This window comes from Lithobates pipiens, unplaced genomic scaffold (assembly GCF_037356315.1).
Source record: "Lithobates pipiens isolate NorthernLeopardFrog02 unplaced genomic scaffold, aLitPip1_a1.2 Scaffold_10, whole genome shotgun sequence".
NCBI lineage: Eukaryota > Metazoa > Chordata > Amphibia > Anura > Ranidae > Lithobates > Lithobates pipiens.
Genome location: NW_027507686.1, coordinates 112,926,054 through 112,950,764, shown reverse-complemented (window position 1 = coordinate 112,950,764; position 24,711 = coordinate 112,926,054). Strand labels below are relative to the sequence as shown.

At 44.0% G+C, this 24,711-nt stretch overlaps 1 protein-coding gene across 30 annotated transcripts in view; it reads left to right on the top strand.

Moving 5' to 3' along the window:
- LOC143934091 (neurexin-2-like) overlaps positions 1-24,711 on the top strand; it is a 3,463,823-nt gene that overhangs the window by 2,062,413 nt on the left and 1,376,699 nt on the right. The window lies entirely within an intron of this gene.

The window sequence follows — 24,711 nt, the reverse complement described above, 5'->3', positions numbered from 1 at the left end:
ACAAGTAATACAAGTTTGTTTATCCGTACTATTTTGAAGACAAGTGATCAATATGCTAAAAATATATATTTATTAACTAAAAATTCAGTGTAAAATAATATCAGGTATATTTTGTGATAATACAAAAATGTATATAAATTCAAATATTAAATGTGGGAATATAAATGATAATCACATTTCTACACAAGCTCTTATTACACAATGTCATATTTCAATACTTGAATGATAACTTGGTAACTCTTATGCCCCGTACACATGGTTGGACATTCTGACAACAAAATCCATCAGATTTTTTCAGACGGATGTTGGCTCAAACTTGTCTTGCATACACATTGGTTGCACAAGTTGTCGGAATTTCTGATTACCAAGAATGTGGTGACGTACAGCACGTATGATGGGACTATAAAAGGGAGGTTCAGCACCACGTGTGGCACCCTTTGGGCTGCTGATCTTGTGTTTACCACGTGTTAGAAGAAATTTGGTTAGAAGCGACTCGCGCTTTTCAGACTTGTGCTTCAGATCAGTACTGCTCTTCAGTTTGTGCTTGTGGGTTCATATCTGCTTTTCAGTGCGTGTAGTCAGTTTGCATTTGTTTGTCAGTGTGAGCTATTTATAGTACCATATTTGATTTTCAGTGCGTTTTTTGTCCACTCGTTGCTGATTTTCAGTTCTTTCTTTCAGGCCTTGCTGTTTTTCAGTGCTTTCTATTAGTCTGTTCTTACCAGCCAACCATTTTGAAGCCATGTTGCGTGTACATACTCATTTTAGAGTTTGTGCCTTGCAGGGGCATGGTGTTGGGGTTTTAGCTTTGACACAAGCCCACTCCATGAACAGGGCGAGGAAGAGTTCATGGATGAAGAATGGGTTGCTCCAGCTTCACCAATTCTCGCACATGCCTTTGCTTCGTGAGATCTGGGAGAATAATCCTGATGATTTCAGGAATTATCTCCAGGTGACGGACCCCATTTTTCACCGCCTGTTGGCTTTGCTGACCCCTTATATCAGAAGGCAGGATACCTGCATAAGGAAAGTCATCACTCCGGAGCAGAGGCTAGTCACCACATTGTGGTACTTGGCGACTGGGAGAAGCCTGCAGGACCTCAAGTTCTCCACAGGCATCTCCCCCCAGGCTCTGGGGATCATTATCACAGAGACCAGTTCTGCCATTATTCAGGTCCTGCAGAAGGACTATATTAAGGTAAGTTTTATCCTTTAACATCACATTCTATGTATTTAATGTTTGCTAATGTATTGTATTTCTTTCATCATTCCCTAATTACCATAATTGCAATATGCTGTAATATGCTGTGCCCCTTTGTCCTCATACATGCTGGAAGCTTTTAAAGTTCTCTTTTTGTCCTTCATGCATATTTGCATTCACTAACCTCCCCAGCATGCTCTCCTGGGCCCATATACACCTATAGCCTAGTCACTTAGCAATGTATTTTGTCAGGTCCATAGTAGTGCTTTACCCTAAACACCCCCTAAAATGTGTGCAAATGTTATGTGTGTCCTTAAATTCATGTAGCATGCCAGAGGATTTTTTTGGTGTCCCAAACTCATTTGGAACCCTCCCTCCCCCCAACCACTAAGTCAGCTGATAGCAATCCTTTATCTGCTGACTTTGGCAACCTGTACACACTATACCTACCTCTTTTGTGGTCATATTCATGGATGAATTCATCAAAGCATGTAGTGCAAGGGCCTGTCTGAATACTTTCAAATGGTACTGTTTAAAGATTGTTTCTCCTATTATTATCTTGATAAGTAATAGCAGAATGTAAAAATGTGCTTCCATTTGTTCAGTATGTATTTATTTTTTATTTTTATTATGACACTTCTTACCTGTCCAGTGGGCTGCCAATAGTGTAAGTAAAGAGGGGCTGGCCAAACTAACACACATCATTCATGAATTCAGCTCTCAATGAAGTGGAGAGGGTGTGCAAAACATCCCCCCCCTAAATTTTTCCAATGAGCCATCAGATGGGGTGAGTAATCTGATAAGTGGACCTTATACTTTTGGCTTTAACTACTCATTTCAATAAATGTTACACTTATGTTGGGCAAAAATGTTTGTGTCTAATCTGCTTGCAATGTTATGTGAAAAATAACTATTTTTTTTTCTTTTTTGACGCCACAGTTTCCTTCAATGCCACAGGAATGGCAGACTGTGGCCTCCCACTTTGCCACCCGTTGGAACTTTCCCAATTGTGGAGGTGCAATTGATGGGAAACACGTCCACATCATCCCACCCCTAACTCGGGGTCATACTATTATAATTACAAGGGGTATAATAGCGATCACCCAGACGGAGTTTTACTGGTGTCTCCAGAATGGCAGCTTGGGCTTGTTGCCTCCAGAAGACAATGTGGAAGGACTTCATCCCCATCCCCTTCGTCTTTGTCACGGATGAAGTGTTTGCATTGGGGGACCATCTTATGCGGTCATTCCTGGCACTTGAAGCTGGTCGCCCTGGCTTGCCCCCCCCCAAGTGCTCGCAAGGTCAGAAACAGATACATGGAGTATCTTGCTGGGTTCCTGGAGGCGCTGCAGGTTTATTTCAAGACCACTCACATGTAGACATGTGCAAAAGGAAAAAATTTGTTTAGTTTAATTTCGTTTTAATTCGTTAATTAATTAATTTCGTTTAGTTATATTAGTTAAATTAGTTAAATTAGTTTTCGGATTTCGTTTCGTTTTCTACGGAATTTGAAAAATCGGTCACATTCGAAAATATTTCAACCAAGTTCAATTGGTGTTTCTAGCTATAAGTGACCTCGAGATACATGGCCCCAAAGTCGGGTCATAAAATGTCATTCTCTGCTGCAGAAAAGTGCTTGACATTTTGCGACCCGAATTTGGGGCCCCATAACTCGGGGTCACTTAGAGCTAGAAACCCCAAATTTGGTATGCAAACACAATAGAACTAGCACTACAACATCTCCAATTTGGAGTTTCTAGCACCAAGTGACCCCGAGATACATGGCCCTAAATTCGGGTCGCAAAATATTTTCGAATCCGGTTGAAATAGTTTCCAATGCAGTTGAAATAATTTCGAATCATGTTGAAATCATTTAGAATCCGGTAGAAATATTTTAGAATTTGGTTGAAATATTTTCGAAATGATTTCAACATGATTTGAAATTATTTCAACTGCATTGGAAACTATTTCAACCGGATTCGAAAATATTTTGCGACCCAACTTTAGAGCCATGTATCTCGGGGTCACTTGGTGCTAGAAATTTGGATATGTTATAGTGCTAGGTCTACTGTGTTTGCATACCTAATTTGGGGTTTCTAGCTATAAGTGGCCCCAAGATACGTGGCCCCAAAGTCAGGTCACAAAATGTCATTCTCTGCTGCAGAAAAGTACTTGACATATTGCCCATATCTGGGGTCACTTGGTGGCAAGTGACGTGGCAAGTGGACAATCCACAACTTGGCCACGTGGCACTCGTGGCAGGTCACGTGGCACTCGTGGCAGGTCAAGTGGCACTCGTGGCAGGTGTCGTGGCAAGTTGACAATACACAACTTGTGGCAGGTGATGTGGCAAGTGGATAATACACAAATTGTGGTCGGTGACGTGGCAAGTGGACAAATACAATACACAACTTGTGGCAAGTGGACAATGACAAGTATGAAAAGTTGATGTGACAGATATATAAGTAAGTAACTAACCATCTTCCAAAATTTCTAATTCAAATAGAAAAGATTAGAACAGAATAGAAAAAAAATATAATTTAATAGACTAAAATAGAAAGAATATACAACCATCTTCTGAAATTCGAATTTGAATAGAATAAATTAGAATTTCGAATAGTATGAATTCAAATTTTTAAATTAATTAATTTTAAATTTGGATAGAAAAGATTATAATAAAATAGAAAATAGACTAGAAAAACGATAGAACAGAATAGAATATATTATACTTTATTCTATACTATATATATTTTCTTTCCGACATTCGAATTTCGTATAGAATGAATTAGAATTTGAATAAGAAAGATTAGAATAGAAATAGAGAATAGACTAGAACAATAGAACAGAATAGAATATAGATACTATCTATTTCATTTTACATTTTTTTGCAGATTACCATTTGTTTTAACAAGATCTCCTGCAGACTATTAGCATCTATTTCTTTTTTTAGCAGATCTCCTGTAGACTATTAACAGCCATTTCACTTCATTTTTTTTTTTTTGCAGATCTCCTGCAGACTGTTAGAATCAATTTCATTTTTCTTTTTTGCAGATTACTATTTATTTCCATCAGATCTCCTGCAGTATATTAACATCTATTTTTTTTTTGCAGATCTCCTGCAGACTATTAGCATCTATTTAATTTTTTTTGCAGATTACTATTTATTTCCATCAGATCTCCTGCAGACTTTTAGCATTTAAATATTTTTTTGCAGATCTCCTGCAGACTATTAGTATCTATTTAATTTTCTCATCAGATCTGTAGACTATAAGCATCTATTTATTTTTTGCTGGTCTCCTGCCGACTATTAGCAGCCATTTCCCTGTGTATAGAGATATAAGCGGTGATGTCTTTCTTGTTGTTTCTTCCTCATACCGTTCCTCCATTCATAAATGAAATAGATGCTAATAGTCTGCAGGAGATCTGCTGAAATAAAGGAAATGGCTGCTCTAATGCAAAATAAGAAAAGAAAAATGAAATAGATGCTAATAGTCTGCAGGAGATCTGCAAAAAAATGAAATAAATGTTAATATACTGCAGGAGATCTGATGGAAATAAATAGTAATCTGCAAAAAAAAAATGAAATTGATTCTAACAGTCTGCAGGAGAAAGTGAAATGGCTGTTAATAGTCTACAGGAGATCTGCTAAAAAAAGAAATAGATGCTAATAGTCTGCGGGAGATCTGGTGAGAAAACGAAATAGATACCAATAGTCTGCAGGAGATCTGCAAAAAATTAAATAGATGCTAATAGTCTAATAGTAACAAATAGTAATCTGCAAAAGAAATTAAAAATGAAATAGATAGTATTTATATACTATTCTGCACTACAACATCTCAAAATTTGGGGTTTCTAGCTTCAAGTGACCCCGAGTTACGGGGACCCAAAGTCGGGTTGCAAAATGTCAAGCATTTTTCTGCAGCAGAGAATCACATTTTGTGACCCGACTTTGGGGCCACGTATCTTGGGGTCACTTATAGCTAGAAACACCAAATTTGGTATACAAACACAATAGAACTAGCACTACAACATCTCCAAATTTGGGGTTTGGTGTGTCATTGTCCACTTGCCACAAGTTGTGTATTGTATTTGTCCACTGGCCACGTCACCTACCACAAGTTGTGTATTGTCCACTTGCCACGACACCTGCCACGAGTGCCACGTGACCTGCCACGAGTGCCACATGGCCGACCACGAGTTCCACGTGACCTGCCACGAGTGCCACGTGACCTGCCATATGGCAGGCCACAAGTGCCATGTGACCGGCCACGAGTGCTACATGGCCAAGTTGTGGATTGTCCACTTGCCACGTCACCTGCCACCAAGTGATCCAAGATATGGGCAATATGCCAAGTACTTTTCTGCAGCAGAGAATTACATTTTGAGACCCGAATTTGGGGACACGTATCTCGGGGCCACTTATAGCTAGAAACCCCAAATTAGGTATGCAAACACAGTAGACCTAGCACTACAACATCTCCAAATTTGTTTCTAGCACCAAGTGCCCCCGAGATACAGGGCCCTAAATTCGGGTCGCAAAATATTTTCGAATCCGGTTGAAATAGTTTCCAATGCAGTTGAAATAATTTCAAATCATGTTGAAATCATTTCGAAAATATTTCAACCAAATTCGAAAATATTTCAACCAAATTCGAAAATATTTCTACTGGATTCGAAATGATTTCAACATGATTCGAAATTATTTCAACTGCATTGGAAACTATTTCAACCGGATTCGAAAATATTTAGTGCTAGGTCTATTGTGTTTGTATACCAAATTTGGTGTTTCTAGCTAAAAGTGACCCCGAGATATGTGGCCCCAAAGTCGGGTCACAAAATGTCATTCTTTGCTGCAGAAAAATGCTTGACATTTTGCGACCCGACTTTGGGGCCCCGTAACTCGGGGTCACTTGGAGCTAGAAACCCCAAATTTTTAGTTGAAAGTGGCCCCGAGATATGTGGCCTCAAATTCGGGTCGAAAAATTAAATTTTTCCAATTTCGTTTGAATTAGTTAGCATTGTAATTCCGTAATTCGGATGCATCCGAATGTCCGAATAATGAAAATTCGTCCGAATTTTGATTCGGAAAGAAACGAAATGCACATGTCTACTCAAATGTGAGCTCCGCTCTAGTGTTGAGGATTGAATTGAACCTATATATACTTTTGGATAGTTTGATGGTCTAACACTTGCTCCCCTTACGGAATTTTTTATCGTCAGACGACATTGGGGTTTGACTTTTGATTTTCTTTATTGATGTTAATTGACCTCCGCTGTTCAGTGCGATTTCTCCAGCGCCTCCTCTGTTGTCTTTTTCTTCGTTTTTTTTAATATGTTTTTATGCTAGCCCTTATAGCCCCCTGCAGCTACACTAAAGTGGTTACAAGGCGGTCGCCACTTGCATGATTGCGTCCCGGCGGTCTTTCATGCGAGACCATTAAGGGAATTGTTGTTACCTTCTTTGGAACTATATTCTATTTACCCCTGAGGAAGCCATTTGTATGGCGAAACATGTAGGGAAAGACTGACCAGACAGAATCTAAAGGCCAATACCATTCGGGCCTAAAACGCTCGACACTTTTGGCTGTCTGATAACTGGATAGAATATATACGTTGTATGTTTTAGTATGTAACTACATTAATGTCTATGTTAGATTTGTAGTATCTATTGTATTGTCATTCTTTTAAATACCTTGTGTGATATTTATTAAAAATTTGATAATATAATTTAGTTTTTTTCTATTTTTCTTTGTGTTTTTTTGCACCGTTATAATCCCATTTTCTCCCTTGTTGCGCTCCTTTTTTCATACAATTGGGGATGAGGTGCAGTATTTTTTAATTGACTCCTTGCCACGCACTACCATACAAAAGATACATGGAGTACTTTGCAGGTAGGGGGGCCATTCATATGTCAGACAATGTCTGAGAGAAATTTTTTGAATAAATATATTTGAAACTGGAACAATATTTGTTTTCATTTACTGCTTGGGTTGGTTTTAGCTGTCTCCTATGTTTTTATTTTGAATTTGTTTAGGCCTTTTTCTTCAACAGTGCAAACCAAATTTCTTTGAGACATGAGGTGACAGTCTCTTCTTCAGATAATATTATTACGTTGTGGGTCTGCTACACACACACCTTGTTTTTGTTGTTAATGTATGTAGTGCATTACTGACAAAAATATTCCTAATTTTCAGCACCATGACAGAAATGTGTGGAGTCATGAAAATGGCATGATTGGGGCAAATTTAAAAGCAATGTGGGTGTTACTGGACTTCAAACCGGGCATTTTCCTCCTGATCCCATGCCCAGTGTCAACATGTGCTACATCTCAGCCACTTTAGTAGCGAGGAAGAGGTTGCACCCACAAAACATGCACATTGATCCCCCATGATGGGAGATACATGTTGACACACTGTGTGCATCTTCCAAATTTGGCTTTTGAAAAAATGTAAAACTGTTTTTTAAAATCTCAAATCGATGTTAGCTAGTTTTGTGTGTTTTAGATTCTCCCTAAAACTTCAATGATGTTCTTCATTTTTTGTTGAACATCATTGATGTTTTTCTTGAGATTTTCTAAATCACAATTGCACGCCATTATCTCCCTGGTGAGGATCTGGGCACTTTCACTGGTAAAATTAGATTCTTCTTCCACAACATCCACATCACCTAAAAAAAAACAAAAAAAAAACACACCATGTAATATAAAAATGCAGACATACATCTATTACTTCAAGCTGTGGTCTCAGACACTCACAGGCGGCACAGTGGTGTGGTGTAGTGGGTAGCACTCTCACCTAGCAGTAAAAAGGGTCACTGGTTTGAATCCCAATCATGACACTTCCTGCCTGGAGTTTGCATGTTCTCCCTGTGCCTGCATGGGTTTCCTCCGGGTACTCCGGTTTCCTCCCACACTCCAAAGACATGCTGATAGGTTAATTGGCTTCTGTCCAAAATTGGCCCTAGTATATGAATGGGGACCTTAGATTGTGGGCTCCTTGAGGGCAGGGACCGATTTGAGTGTGCAATGTACAGAGATAGGAGTAGACACTCACTCAGGTTGAACTGGATGGACTGGTGTCTTTATTCAACCTTACTAACTATGTGGTGACAATTTCACCAATTTCCACAACCTCTCCTTCCTCCTCCTCCTCTGTTTGTGGAGCTGGTATTTCCCTTTCTTTGGGAGGTGTGTGTGGTCCCTGGTGTCCTGAGACATCCAGAGTCTTCTCTCCCCTATGAGAATGTAAAAAAGGAATACTTTTAGCGCACAGATATTTTAGGGCAGAAATAGGAATATGAAACATTGCTTGAAAGTGTCGTACAATTGTCTTTTTTTGCAGAGTTCAAAGCTGATAACATTATTTTTTACACTTTCTAAAGCTGGAATACTTACCTGTTTTGTGCAAGTTTCACAGATTGAGACCCCCATAGTATCTCCATAGTATCCACTGAAGCACGTGTGTGGGACACCCTAATAAAAAAGATGTTCTGGTGTCCCACACTAGTTTTCCTGAGTCCAGATATGTAAACAGCTGCTGAGTGTCCTCTCTTTTACACTGAATCAAGTTTGCATTTCATTCTAGTTACAAACCCATCAACTCAACAAACTTCTATGACTAGAAATAGGCCTGAACAAATGTAGTTAACTGCAACTTCACAAAACATTGTATTTTAGTGGGTGAACTAACAATGTTTCCTACGACCGATTGAACCCATGAACATGAAAGTGGCCATTTTAAACTGTACAACAGTAAAGAAAAGCACATGGAGCAGTATGCAAGTTAATAATACTAATATGAACACAGGACATCTACTTACTTTTTTGAAGAACTCGCTTGATCTTTCTGTACTGATTGTGCTCCCTCAGTTTCAGGTCTGACCAGCGTTTCCTCAGTTGATCCTTGGATCGTCGTACCCCAAAATTTTTCTGCAGACTCTTCACAACTTTAGTCATAATCTTGGCCTTTCTGACATTTGGGTTTGGGTAAGGTCCATACTTCCCATCATAGTCGTTCCTCATCACTATGTCCACCATCTCCGTCATCTCTACAAAGGACATATTTGAGGCCTTAAATCTTCTCATCCGGGATCGGGGTGTTTCTGGCTCCGGGCTTTCATTGTCCTCCTCATTGCTGAAATTAGCATGCACCTGCTGTGTCTCCGCCATGTGCTCTCCCCATTGCGCTGAAAGAGAAGGGGCGGGGAATAGACTAGAAAGAACGTCAGGAGTGGGCGGAGTTTCACGCATGCACTGTATATATAAAACGTAACACGCATGGGTCGTACATACGATCTGTGAGTGGAGGACGGAGTATCGGAATCGACGATCGTTAGAACAAAGGTACAATTTAAACTTGGAACATCAGTAGCCTATAATACTTCTAGATTGAGGCCTATATTGGGTCAAGATTAGGAGAGTTTAGCCTGACATTAGGGTTTGTCTTGTGTTGTGTCTTGCAGAGAAAATGGATAGGTTCAAAGGCCACAGTTTTTTCCCAATTTCCATAGACAAGTACAGGGAGCTGCCCTGTCTGTGGCAAACACCCCCATTATAACAACAAATTAAAGAGGCAGGCAGCGCTGGAGAAACTGCTGGAGTTGGTGAAGCTAGTGGTCCCCGTGGCAGACATCCCCTATTATTTAAAAGCCAAAATTGGTGGCCTGAGGAGTACATATCTGGGGGAGCGCAAGAAAGTCTAGGATTCCCAGAGATCTGGAGCTGCAGCAGATGACGTTTTTGTCCCCAGGCTGTGATACTATGAGAGACTGCATTTTCTGTTAGACCAGACTGAAGTCAGGGAATCCCTCTCAACCCTTCCTTCCACACATTCCTTCCACGCTTTGTTCTACCCCAGCTAAGGCTTCCAACACCCACCCTGGGACTTCCAGCCAGGAAGAAGTGGAGGAGCCCCGCTTGAGCCAGGTATAGTATTGTTCTACATATTTTTTGTGTAAAAATGAATAAGGTTAACTAGATGTGATTATTAATCACTAATTTCTGATTTAATCGTGTTTTACATATCAATAGACAGCAGTAGCCAAAAATAATTGGGACAAGAATGAAAAATGAGAATGATAGTCTTTTCTATTTTGTTAACATTCAATTTTCAACAGTCATGAGCTGAAAATTGTGTGTGATTTATGAACCAAAAACTAAAAGTATGTCCTTTTTTCATACAAAGCAAGTGCTCAGCCAGGAGGAGATCATGGAATGTTGAAGCCAGGAGGTGGCTGTGGAATCTGACAGCCAGGAGGAGGCAGGGGTTAGTGGCAGCCAGGAGGTAGGCAGGCCTAGGAGCCTCACAGAATCCCAGGTCCCTCCCCTCCGCCTTCCAACCAAAAATGCCCAGGAAGGGGAGGAACGTGGAGGAGTCAGCGCTCAGGCTGATTGGGGAGGCTTCTGTGGCCCTCAAAACCACCCCCACTCACACTTTATCTGACACTAAATAAGGGGTTAATTGGACAACTCACCAACAAAACCCACTTGTGGGAGTTGGACCATCCTCCTCCTCCTTCTGCCACACCTCCAACACCACAGCCACAGCCTGGAAGGAAGCGTGGAAGGAAGACCAGAGAGTGATGGCCTGGGTTCAGTCTGGTCTGACCAAAGATGCTGACTCTTGTATGACCACAGCCTGGGGACTAGGGATGAGCTTTGTGTTCGAGTTGAACATACGTTCGACTCGAACATCGGTTGTTCGTCCGTTCGGCGAATACCGAATGTTATTGGCCGTTCGCGCCAAATTCGTGTGGCGCTCACGGCCCACAATGCACTATGCCATCGCAGTGCATTGCTGGCTCATAATTGGCCAAGCATGCACTGTGACCCCGCATGCTTGGCCAATCACAGCGCTGGCAGCGAGGAGAGCCATGATTGGCCACAGGCAGGATGCCTGTGGCCAATCATAGCTCAGGCTGTGTAGTACACGCCTCACACTATATAAGGCCGCCAGCGCGGCGGCCTTGTGCAGTGTGTTGGCGTCTGTAGGAGTTAGTGGGTGTTCTGTGTACCTTCATCACAGTATACACCGTTCGTTATCGGCCGATTTTGCGTTCTTGCTCTTCTGTAGTGGTTGTTGTCTGCGTGCCCTGACCGCAGTATATACCGCTATATCCACCTATATAGCTAGCTATCTTGCTCTTTTTAAATAGAGCTTGCAGTCAGTTGTAGGAGATTGTGCATGCTGTCTGCGTGCCCTGACCGCAGAATACACCGCTATATCCACCTATATAGCTAGCTATCTTGCTCTTTTTAAATAGAGCTTGCAGTCACTTGTAGGAGATTGTGCGTGCTGTCTGTGTGCCCTGACCACAGTATACACCGTTATATCCACCTATATAGCTAGCTATATTGCTCTTTTTAAATAGAGCTTGCAGTCAGTTGTAGGATATTGTGTGTGCTGTCTGCGTGTCCTGAACCCAGTATACACCGCTATATCCACCTATATAGCTATCTATCTTGCTCTTTTTAAATAGAGCTTGCAGTCAGTTGTAGGAGATTGTGTGTGCTGTCTGCGTGCCCTGACCGCAGTATACACTGCTATATCCACCTATATAGCTAGCTATCTTGCTCTTTTTAAATAGAGCTTGCAGTCAGTTGTAGGAGATTGTGTGTGCGGTCTGCGTGCCCTGACCACAGTATACACCGTTATATCCACCTATATAGCTAGCTATCTTGCTCTTTTTAAATAGAGCTTGCAGTCAGTTGTAGGAGATTGTGCGTGCTGTCTGCATGCTCTGAACCCAGTATACACCGCTATATCCACCTATATAGCTAACTATCTTGCTCTTTTTTAATAGAGCTTGCAGTCAGTTGTAGGAGATTGTGTGTGCTGTCTGCGTGCCCTGACCACAGTATACACCGTTATATCCACCTACATAGCTCTTCTCTAATTGAGCCATCTGCCATCTGCAGGAGTTAGTGGGTGTTGTGTGTGCCTCCAGCACAATATACACTACCCAATTGCTGGTTTTCCCATCTCCCTTCAGGCCATTACCATATCTGGAAGGCCAGCAAGGAGAGGCAGACAGGCACGAGCCGATAAAAGAGAGCAAGCAGGCTCTGTGTCTAGAGACAACAGTGCTGGTCGTGGACGCGGTGCATCGTCTTCATCAGCACGTGGCCATGGGACACGCTTGTCCTTCTTTTTGGCAGCTGGACATGTTGCGCCACAACATGCCGAAGACTTGGTAGAATGGATGACCAAGCCCTCTTCATCCTCCTCATCCTCTCTCACCCAGGCTCAGGGTACTAGCAAAGCAGCTGCCAACGCATCGTCTTCCCTCCTCTCAATGTCACCATCAGTGACTCCTTCCCTAGACCCACCACGTTCTCCTGAGGAGTCTCCTGAACTCTTTGAGCACAGTGTTGGGTACATGCTCCAGGAGGATGCCCAGTGTTTTGTAGGCTCTGATGATGATACTCAGCTAAAGGAAGGCAGTAGCGTGAGCGCAGAGAGAGGGGATGCTCAAGAAGGACAGCAATCTGGCAGTCATGTTCCATAAGCTGCAGCATACTGCCAGGTTTGCTCCAGCGATGAAGAGGGAGGGGACGATGAGGGCACTGACTCCACGTGGGTGCCTGGTAGGAGAGAGGAGGAGGCACATGTCCAACGAGGCAGGATGCCCTCCGGGGGCCAGCTTAGGGGCAGCACACCGACTGAATCACACCGCAGAGCTCCGCCTGTGCAGGGCACTGCCTCTGCACGTTATTCTAAAAGTTCTTTGGCGTGGGCCTTTTTTGAGACGAGTGCATCAGATCGCACCGCTGCTATTTGCAACATATGTCTCAAGTGTATCTCGCGTGGCCAAAACATCAGCCGCTTGGGCACCACATGCTTGACCAGACATGTGTTGACCTGCCATGCAGCTCGTTGGCAAGCGTACCTCAAAGACCCACACCAAAGAATAAAGCGGACCTTTCCTTGCTTCTCATCAGCTGGGATCTCCAACCCCACTAGACCTTCAGTCCTCTCTGAAACCTGCTCTGAGAGGAATGAAGGTGTAGAATTAGGTGTGTCACAGCCAAGTGCTTCTGGGCACTCTGCTAGCAGTACACCCATGTCCGATTATAGCAGGCAAATGTCCCTGCCCCAGCTGCTGGACCGTCGAAAGAAGTTCACTCCCAGCCATCCACATGCCCAGCGGTTGAATGCTAGCTTGGCTAAATTGCTAGCACTTCAACTGCTGCCTTTTCAGTTGGTAGACTCGGCCCCCTTCCGTGAGTTTGTACAATGTGCGGTTCCTTAGTGGCAGGTCCCCAAACGCCACTTTTTCTCACGGAAGGCGATTCCGGCTCTCTACCGGCATGTGGAAGGCAATGTCCTTGCCTCGCTGGACAGGGCGGTCAGTGGTAAGGTGCATATTACCGCTGACTCATGGTCCAGCAGGCATAGACAGGGACGTTACCTGTCTTTCACGGCCCATTGGGTCACTCTTCTGGCAGCTGGAAAGGATGCAGGACAAGGTGCAGTAGTGTTGGAGGTTGTTCCGCCACCACGCCTCCAAAATGCTACTATTGGTTGTGACACACCTCTCTCCTCCACCCCCTCCTCTTCTTCTTCCTCCATGGCCTCCTCCAGTGCTCTGTCCTCAGAACCAGCGGTGCTCTGTAGGCATTCCAGGGGCTACGCAAGTACGCAGGCAAAATTATGCCATGCCGTGCTTGCGCTGGTTTGTTTGGGGGACAGGAGCCACACTGGGGCAGATGTTTTGTCAGCTCTGCAGGGGCAGGCCGAGAGGTGGTTGACGCCACGCCAGCTTAAGCCAGGAATGGTGGTTTGGGACAATGGCACCAACCTCCTCTCCGCCCTCCGACAGGGACAACTGACCCATGTGCCCTGTGTGGCTCACGTCCTTAACCTGGTGGTGCAGCAGTTCTTGGGCAAGTACCCGGGCTTACAGGATGTCCTGAAGCAGGCCAGGAAAGTCTGTGTGCATTTCCGCTGATCATTTAATGCCTGTGCTCGGCTGGCTGATCTCCAAAAGGAGTTGAACCTGCCCAAGAACCGCCTTATATGTGACATGCCCACCAGGTGGAATTCAACGTTGGCCATGCTGCAGCGGCTGCACACGCAGCAGAGAGCCATCAATGAGTACCTGTGCGACTGCAGAACCAGGAGAGGGTCAGGGGAGCTCGGCTTTTTCTCACCACTCCAGTGGGGCATGATCAGGGATGCATGCACTGTCCTGTCACTGTTTGAGGAGGCCACAAGGATGGTGAGCAGTGACAGTGCATGCATCAGTGACACTGTACCTCTTGGAGCATACGCTGCGTGGAATAATGGACAGGGCACTTGAGGCAGAACAGAGGCAGGAAGAGGAGTACTTCCTTGCCTCTCAAGGCCCCCTTTATCCAGACAGTGTTCCTGCTGTGCCACCCATCACACAGGAAGAGGATGAGGAGGAGTAGGAGGAGGATGATTGTGTCAGCATGGAGGTGGAGGCTGGCACTCAGCATCAACAGCAGCAGCAGTCTTGTAGGGATAATTTACAGTCCCAAGAAACCCGTGGACTTGTACGTGGCTGGGAGGAGGTAGCTGCGGATCATGTTGTCCTTAGTGACCCAGAGGACTCCGGACCGAATGCCTCAGCTAACCTACGCTGCATGGCCTCCCTGATCCTGCAAAGTCTGCGGAAGGATCCTCGCATTCTTCGGATCAAGGAGAGGGACCATTACTGGCTGGCCACTCTCCTTGATCCACGGTACAAGGGTAAGGTTGCTGACCTTATCTTGCCGTGGCAGAGGGAGCAGAAGATGAGACATCTCCAGGAGGCCTTGCAGAAAGGTCTGTGCAACGCGTTCCCAGAGACTGGGAGGTTACAAACTCCTGGTCCTGGACAACGTGTTGCTGAGGCATCGGTCAGAAGGAGCGGTGGAGAAGGTGGCTTTCTGACTGATGCTTTCAGACAATTTTTTAGTCCACAGCCCCAAGGTATACCTAGGGGCAAGGTCAGACTTGGACACCTTTCCCACCGAAAATCCTCTGGCTTACTGGGTCTTGAGGATGGATCACTGGCCAGAGCTTACACAGTATGCAATTGAGCTACTGGCCTGTCCTGCATCCAGCGTTCTTTCGGAACGCACCTTCAGTGCTGCTGGTGGTTTTGTTACCGATCACAGGGTGCGCCTGTCCACCGACTCAGTTGATCGACTGACCTTCATCAAGATGAATCAGTCTTGGATCACCACCAGCTACCAAGCACCTGAAGCTGATGTAACCGAATAATTTTTTTTTAAATATCACATCCCTTCAAGACTTCCTATGCTGGTGCTGAGTGACTGTCCTGTTATGTTGATTGTCTATCCTCTTCCTCCTCCGCTGATATGTTGGAAGAACATTTTTGGTTCTGGGTGATGCCACCAGCCCAATTTTTCAGCCCCTGTTTAACAGGGGCGTTTAATTACAATTTTTGATGCAATGCTTTGCAGCAGGGCTCATTCCTGCACTACAACTAGAGTATATGGGAGAGGTTGCAGTGTCGTGGCACCAGCACCAGTGCCAGCAGCCCAATTTTTCAGCCCCTGTTTAACAGGGGCATGTAATTACAATTCTTGATATAATATTTTACAGGAGGGCCCATTCCTGTGCCCACCCAGAGTAACTGTGAGGACTTATAGTGTTGTGGCACCAGCACCACAACCACCAAAGGTCAATTTTTCTACCACTGTTCAACAATGGCATGTAATTACAATTCTTGATATAATCGTTCACAGCAGAGCGCTCCAGCGCCCACCAAGAGTCACTTTGAGGGCTTACAATGTTGTGGCAAAACCAACACCTTGTTCTGCCATTTCTGCAGAGCATATAGGGCAGGCCCCTACTTTCAAACATCCAACTTACAAATGTCTCCTACTTGCAAACGGAAGGAGACAACAGCAAGTGAGATGAAAAAAGACGGACGGCAAAACAAATTATACAAGGGTGATAACCCTTCCCTATGTTTTCCAAAAAGCTTAAAAATAGATTTTTTGACTGGACCTACACTTAAAAATGTACCAGTTTAAAATTACAAACAGATTCTACTTAACCTCCCTGGTGGTATGATTCAGTCTGGAATTAGGTGCTGAAAGCGGTACAATTATTTTGCATGGAAATCTGGCCTTTATTTTGTAGTCCTGTAATTCTTAGGAATAACGCTCTGAAATCTCTTCAAACCAGAGTCTAGCAGACATCCCGGGTATGATAAAGTTTATAATATAATAAAGAATAATAAAAATTATTCAATAATGTAATCAAATCCAAAAAAAAATGAAAAAGGGACATGTTTTGGTTGCTATGGACAATCTCCAAATTCCAGGCAGTAAAAAACAGTATTTATAATATAAAAGTGCATGCAGGGCATTGCACAGACCACTAGGGACAAAGGGGGTGTGTATTTTTTACTACAGCACTGTAATCTGTAAGATTACAGTGCTGTGTGTGTTTTGTGTGTTTTTATTTTTTTGAATTTGCCGCCGTTCTCCGCTCCCGTGCGTCGTAACGTCGCAGGGAACGGAGCTCGGCGGCATTCGGCACTGTGAATCGAGCGGAGGACAGCTCGATCACACAGCGCGGCGGACATCGCTGGATCCAGGGGACAAGGTGAGTAACGCTCCCTGTGTCCTCCCCTGCATCGAGCGATGCAATCCCGAGTCTGGCTCGGGGTTACCGCTCTTGTAATTAAAATCCCAACCCGAGCCAGACTCGGGATTACCACTAGGAAGGTTAACACAACAAACCTACACAGTCCCTGTCTTGTTTGCACTGCCTGTATACTGCTGTTCTCAGTATATAGGGCCTGGGGGCCACACATATTTCCTTTTTTTTAATATGGGTACGGGGTTCCCCTTAATATCCGTACAAGACCCAAAGGGGCTGGTAATGGGCAGGTGGGGCTACCCATGCCATTTTTCTCAATGATTTTCATCCATATTGCTGGAACCAGATATAACATTAAAACCGCAAGCAGTTTTAAATGACGTTATTTCCGTTAAATGTAATTTTCTGCAGGGACTGTTCTAAACACAGGAAACACGTGGCACTTCACAGGCATACTATAGACACCCCCCAGGCACGATATTTAAAGGAATATTTCACTTTTTTTCCACTTTAATCGTCATTAAAATCAGTGCTCCCGAAAAAACTGCCGTTTTTAAAACTTTTTTTGCATTGACCCATGTCCCCTGGGGCAGGAGCCAGGTCCCCAAACCCTTTTTAGGGCAGTATCTTGCATATTAGACATTAAAATTAGAACTTTTAATTTTGAATGTTTAAGTCCCATAGACTTCAATGGGGTTCTAAAGTTCGTACAAATTTGCGGTCCGTTCGAAAGTTCTGGCGCGAACCAAACCGGGGGGTGTTCGGCTCATCCCTACTGGGGACATAGATGTCATCTGCTGCTGTTCCTGATCTCTTAGCCCTTGTACACACGGTCGGATATTCCGATGGACAATGTCTGATAGGACCACGTTGTCGGATAATCCGACCGTGTGTGGGCTCCATCGGACTGTTTCCGTCGGAATATCCGACGGACCAAGTTTTCCAGCTGGGCTATCAAATTTTCCGACAACATTATCCGATCGAACTTTGTCCGATTGTGTGTAGAGAATTCCGATCGGACAAAGTGCCACGCATGTTCAGTTCAAATTCCTAAACCAAAGCTCTTGGCTACTAGCCTGAACGTAGTCCCATTGTAACGAAATTACGTCATCACGTTCTGAACGATCGGATTTTCTGACAACTTTGTCCGACCATGTGTATGCAACAGTTTCGGACAAAATCCGTCAGACAAAATCCAACAGATTTGGTTGTCAGAATGTCCAACCGTGTGTACAAGGGCTTAGACTTCTCGACCAGATTGTAATCCCTTATATATGGACTCATCAGGCCACCAATTTTGCCTTTAAATAATTGATGTGTGCCCTGGGGGCCAAAGGCTTTGCCAATTTCAACAGTTTCTCCAGCGTTGCCTTCCTTTTTATTTGGTTATGACCCCCTAACAATTGTATTTTTTCGTTTAAGAAATACTTGCCTATGTGTTTTACTTCAAAAAGGACAGTTTATTTGTGAGTACATTTACATTTAATGTACAGGTACATTTCAAAAATACAAAGTCAAATTAACAAGGGACACCAACACTAACCAACTTACTCGAGATTTAAAAAAAAAAAAAACAATAAAATAAAAACATAATAAAGGTGTTGTGGTAAGTTGACAAACAAAACACAAAAAAAGTTATGGAGATTACCAAAATAAAAAAAGGAGATCCTCAGTAAAAAAAACAGCCACAAAATGTTTAAAAATATTAAAACATAAAAATCAAAAATGATTTGGGAGATCTGACAAAAATATTATATTCGTGAAATCAGGAGAAAGAATAAAGAAAGAAGTTTGTGAAAAGTCTGTGTGAATATGAGCAGCAAAACAACTTAATTCTTCTCGCATTATAAAGAAAAAGAGAATGCGCTGCATTAAACAATTTTTAACACTGCAGCGTGACGAATGTGCTACATTCATTACGAATGCTAGTTTTACCAGATCGAGCGCTTCCATCTCATAATTTATTCTGAGCATGCATGGCACTATGTGTGTCGGACTTGTCTACAGATCAGAATTTACACGATTGGATTTTGATTGGATTTTGATCTCAAATTTTGTGTGTCGGAAGTTCCGACAGAAAAATTCCAGGCAGCCCACACACGATCGGAATTTCCGACAACATGAACCAATCGCATATTTTCTGTTTGAAAGTCTGACCGCGTGTACAGAGCATAAGACGGGACTAAGGAGGTCAATGTCGCCTCCTCCATGGGCGAGATTGACATGTCGCTGGCACCGTCACCTGGTATGGACTTAAAGGGGAAGCCCTACGCCGAAAAAACGGTGTGGGAGTCCCCCAGGTCCATTTCAGACCCCGACAAGTGAGCGCCCCTCCAGAGCCATACCAGGCCGCATGCCCTCAACATGGGGGGTGATTTGGGGAAGGGGGGTCGCGCAGCCCCCCCACCCCAAAGCACCTTGTCCCCATGTTGACCGTTGGCCGTTGGTTGTTGGGGTCTGTGGGCAGGGGGCTTATCAGAATCCGGGATCCCCTTTAATAAGGGGGCCCCCAGATACCGGCCCCCCACCCTATGTGAATGAGTATGGGGTACAATTTACCCCTACCCATTCACCTGTGAAAAAAATGTAAATAAAACACAACACACAAGGGTTAAAAATTATTTATTGCACAGCTCCGGGGATCTTTTTCTGTCTTAAGGCATCTACTCGCCGGACTTCTCGGCTTCTTTCTTCATCGCTGCCCGGGGGTCGTCTTCCGACTTTGGGGGTCTTGTCCCCGCCCATTGTGATGTCATAGTCCCAGAGGATGCTGGGACCGTGACATCATAATGGGCGGGGACATCACCCGGCGACCCCGCCCATTGTCCCTATATAATTTGCCGCACAACACGTCCCTGTCATTACGGCCAGAGACAGCGACGAGTCAACATCTCTAGGAAGAAGAGAAGAAAAGAAGAACAGAAGGCGGCAACGACAGAAGACCGGGCCACCGCTAGTAAGAGAGCTGGAAGAAGGAGCAGAGGCCCAGCAAGAAGAACCAAAGAGGGGGACAAGACCCACAAAGTCAGAAGAAGAGGCAGCCCGCGGCGACAGAAGATCAGGCCACCACTAGTAAAAGAGCTAAAGGAAGAAAGCGGAGGCCCGGCAAGAAGAACCGAAGAGGGGGACAAGACCCCCGATGTCGGAAGAAGACAAAGGCGGCGACAAAGAAGAAAGCCGGGCTCCTCTGCTAGTAAAAGAGCTATCAGAAGATAGCGGAGGAGTCCAGCGAGAAAACCCCCCAAGACAGAAGAAGACTCCCGAAGCTGTGCAATAAATTATTTTTAACCCTTGTGTGTTGTGTTTTATTTACATTTTCAATGGGTAGGGGTTCATTGTACCCCATACTCATTCACATAGGGTGGGGGGCCGGTATCTGGGGGCCCCCTTATTAAAGGGGGCTCCCAGATTCTGACAAGCCCCCCGCCCGCAGACCCCGACAACCAATGGCCAGGGTTGTTGGCAAGATGTCCTTGTCCTCATCAACATGGGGACAAGGTGCTTTTGGGTGGGGGGGCACGCGCACCCCCCATGTTGAGGGCACGCGCACCCCCCATGTTGAGGGCACGCGGCCTGGTACGGCTCAGGATGGGGGGTGCTCGCTCATCCCCACCCCCTTTACTGACCGGCCGGGCTGCGTGCTTGCATAAGGGTCTGGTATGGACTTTGGGGGGACCCCCATGCCATTTTTTCAGCGTAGGGCTTCCCCTTTAAGTCCATACCAGGTGACGGGGCGAGCGACGTGTCAATCTCGCTCATGGAGGAGGCGACATTGACCTCCTTTGCTAGTTCCGTCTACCTGGAGCCGCGTTCAAAATGTGTGCGGGAAAGTCCGTTCATTTCAAAAGTACGGCGGACTAACACACACACGGCTGGATTGTTTGCTCAATTTTTGAGTCAAAACTACTTTCTAAGTCCGCCAGACTTTTGGGGAAAAAAAGTCTGCTGGAGCCCACACACGGCAGATTGTCCAGCAGACTCTGGTCCGCCGGACCAAGTCCGCTGGATAGTTTGATTGTGTGTATGAGGCATTAGTGAACAGCTTTCCGTAGCTCCAGGGACTTTTGTAAACAGCTGGTGTTCACTTAGCACTGTGATTCCTTCTCAAAACAAACAGACCTTAAAACTTACACTTTAAAACGCACAAATAAAATGTGCACATAAGTCTTAATTACATTATCAATCTATTTTTAAATTTAGAATGAATCTATTTTTAAACACATATCAGGACAAAACCATTGTACAGACTTTGGTCTTAGGTTTGTAGAGACAGACAAAAATGTTTGTCTCTTAATGTTTGGAATATAAATATATCATGCTGCAGGTAGAAATAACACAGCTCCAAATTGCTAGGCCACCATATTAAATGGTTCTGTTTTGCATACGTCAACAAAATTCAATTAACAACAGGTAAAATAAAAAGATGAATACTTTACCAGGCCTTAAGAGATCTTTTGAGAAGTATCAAATTAGGTGTCCCACGAGGGTTCTCTTCCAACACTCCTACATCTCTGCACTTTCAAGATCTCATCCCCCTCTCCAAATCCTTTCTGTCTTCTTCAAGATCGTTCCCCTGATCCCCTCTCTCCCTCTCTGCTATGTGTAACCACTTTTATCCCACCCAAAAAGTGTGTGTGTGTGTGTGTGTCACTACTACTTAAAGGGGTTGTAAAGAGAATTTTTTTTCTTTTTAAATAACAGACATGTTATACTTACCTCCACTGTGCAGCTTGTTTTGCACAGAGTGGCCCCGAACCTGGTCTTCTGGGGTCACTTGGCGGCTGTCTCTGCTTCTACTACTTCTGCTACTTCTCATGTTCATGCAAGCTCCCTCGCATGGTGAGAAGTACTTGCGGGCGCGCTCCCGTTATACAGCCGGCGGCTATAGCCGCTCACTGTATCACTCTGCCCCGCCCCCAGCTCGCCGCGTCATTGATGTGAATGGCTGCGCTGCTTTCCATCCATCCACTCCAGCCAATCAACGGCCAGGCTGAGCAGCGAGGAGGATGTCAGAGGTGAGCGTGGGACTTTCGAGGGGTCAGGTAAGTAAAACAGGGGGGGCTGGGGGGCCGGCACTGGCAGATGTTTTTTCACCTTAATGCATAGAATGCATTAAGGTGAAAAAATATTTACCTTTACAACCCCTTTAATTGATGATGTAAAATGAGGGGTTGTTTCCATGTAACTATGACAACCTCGTATGTGCGACCATCTTGAACTCTTAATATTTTCACCACCAGGGGCAGGATAGTATTAGAATTGATTTTAATTTGTCAGAAATCAATCATCATGTAACCTTTACCTTTAGATTTAGCAGAAAACCATAAACATCTAGAAATGTCTAAAATCTTTCATCCTCTCTAACAATCTTGGCTTCTCTTGAAATATATGTGTTAGAGAAAATATCGCCACACAATTAACTCATGTTCTAAATTCCTTGAGACTCAGATCATTGGAATTTAACCCTGTGTATTATTTCACAAATATAGCTTCTACCTTTGCAGACTTTTCATAGGATCCCATATTTGTAACCCTTATGCCCTATATGCATGGCCGGACTTTCCCATGGAAAATGTGCGATCGGATCATGTTGTCGGAAAATCTGATCGTGTGTGGGCTCCATCTGACTTTTTCAGTCGGAATTTCCGACACACAAAGTTTGATAGCTGGATCTCAAACAAAATCCAAGCGCTTAAATTCAGATTGTGTGTAGATAAGTATGACGCACAAAGTGCCACGCATGCTCAGAATAAATTACGAGACGGAAGTGATCAGTCTGGTAAAACTTCCATTCATAATGGATATAGCACATTCGTCACGCTGTAATGTTAAAAATTATTTACTGCAGGGCATTCTCTTTTTCTTTATAATGCTAAAGGAATTAAGTTTTGCTGCTCATATTCACACAGACTTCTCACAAACTTCTTTCTTTATTATTTCTCCTGATTTCATGAATATAATATTTTTATTCATCAGATCTCCCGAATCATTTTAAATTTTTATGTTTTAATATTTAAAAAAAAAATTGTGGCAGTTTTTTTTATTTTGGGGATCTCCATAATTTTTTTTGTATGTTTTGTGTGTTAACTTACCACAATACCATTATTGTCTTTTTATTTTATTTTTTTATTTTGTAATCTCTAGAGGTTGTTTGGTGTTGGTGTCCCTTGTTAATTTGACTTTGTATTTTTGAAATGTACCTGCCTACTCATAAATAAACTGTCCTTTTTGAAGTAAAACACACAAGCAAGTATTTTTTTAACAAAAAAAAAAATGTATTAGGGGTCATAACCAGATAAAAAGGAAGGCAACGCTGGAGAAACTGCTGACATTGATGAAGCCTTTGGCCCCCAGGGCACACATCAATTATTTATTCAAGGCAAAATTGGTGGCCTGAGGAGTCCATATATAAGGGAGTACACTCTGGTCCAGAAGTCCAAGCAATCAGGAACAGCAGTAGATGACATCTATATCCCCAGGCTGTGATCATACAAGAGCCTGCATCTTTTGTCAGACCAGACTGAACCCAGGCCATCACTCTCTGGTCTTCCTTCCATGCTTCCTTCCAGGCTGTGTCTGTGGTGTTGGAGGTGTGGCAGAAGGAGGAGAAGGATGGTCCAACTCACACAGGTGAGGTTTGTTGGTGAGTTCCTCACACAAGAAGCGTTGCCCCTCCTCCATTTTCTGCATTTTGCATGCAGCCAAGGAGGCAAAGGCCTCTTGAGTGGGGAGTGGTTTTGAGGGCCGCAGAAGCCTCCCCAATCAGCCTGAGCGCCGACTCCTCCACATTCCTTCATTTCCTGGGCCTTTTGGTTGGAAGGCGGAGGGGAGGGACCTGGGATTCTGCGAGGCTCCTAGGCCTGCCCACCTCCTGGCTGCCACTAACCCCTGCCACCTCCTAGCTGCCAATAACCCCTGCCACCTCCTGGCTGCCACTAACCCCTGCCACCTCCTGGCTACCATTAACCCCTGCCCCCTCCTGGCTGCCACATTCCATGCCCTCCTCCTGACTGAGGTGTTCCTGTGTATGAAAAAGGGGCATAATTTTAGTTTATGGTTCATCAATCACACACAATTTTCAGCTCATGACTGTTGCAAATTGAATGTTAACAAATAGAAAAGACTATCATTCTGAGCCCAGCATTTTTCATTCTTGTCCCAATTATTTTTGGCTACTACTGTCTATTGATATGTAAAACACTTTATTAAATCAGCAATTAGTGATCAATAATCACATCTAGTTAACCTCATTCTTTTTTACAAAAAAATATGTAGAACAATACTATACCTGCCTCAAGCGGGGCTCCTCAACTTATTCCTGGCTGGAAGTCCCAGGGTGGGCACCAGAAGCCTCAGCTGGGGTGGAACGAATCGTGGAAGGAAGGGTTGAGAGGGATTCCCTGATTTCAGTCTGGTCTAACAGAAAATGCAGTCTCCCATAGTACCACAGCCTGGGGACATAAACATCATCTGCTGCAGCTCCAGATCTCTGGGAATCCTGGACCTTCTTGCGCTCCCTCAGATATGTACTCCTCAGGCCACCAGATTTTGGTGGAGATGGTGGACATCTTGAAGAGGGCCATCTATGATGGGAAGTATGGACCTTACCCAAACCCAAATTTGAGAAAGGCCAAGATCATGACTAAAGTTGTGAAGAGTCTGCAGAAGAATTTTGGGGTATAACGATCCAGGGATTAACTGAAGAAACACTGATCAGACCTGAAACTGAGCGAGCATGATCAGTACAGAAAGATCAAGAGAGTTCTCCAAAAACGTAAGTATTTGTTGTGTATTCATATTATTATCATTACTTGCATACTGCTCCATCTGCTTTTCTTTACTGTTGTGCAGTTTAAAATGGCCACTTTCATGTTCATCGGTTCAATCGATCGTAGGAAACATAGTTCATTTACCCACTAAAATACAATG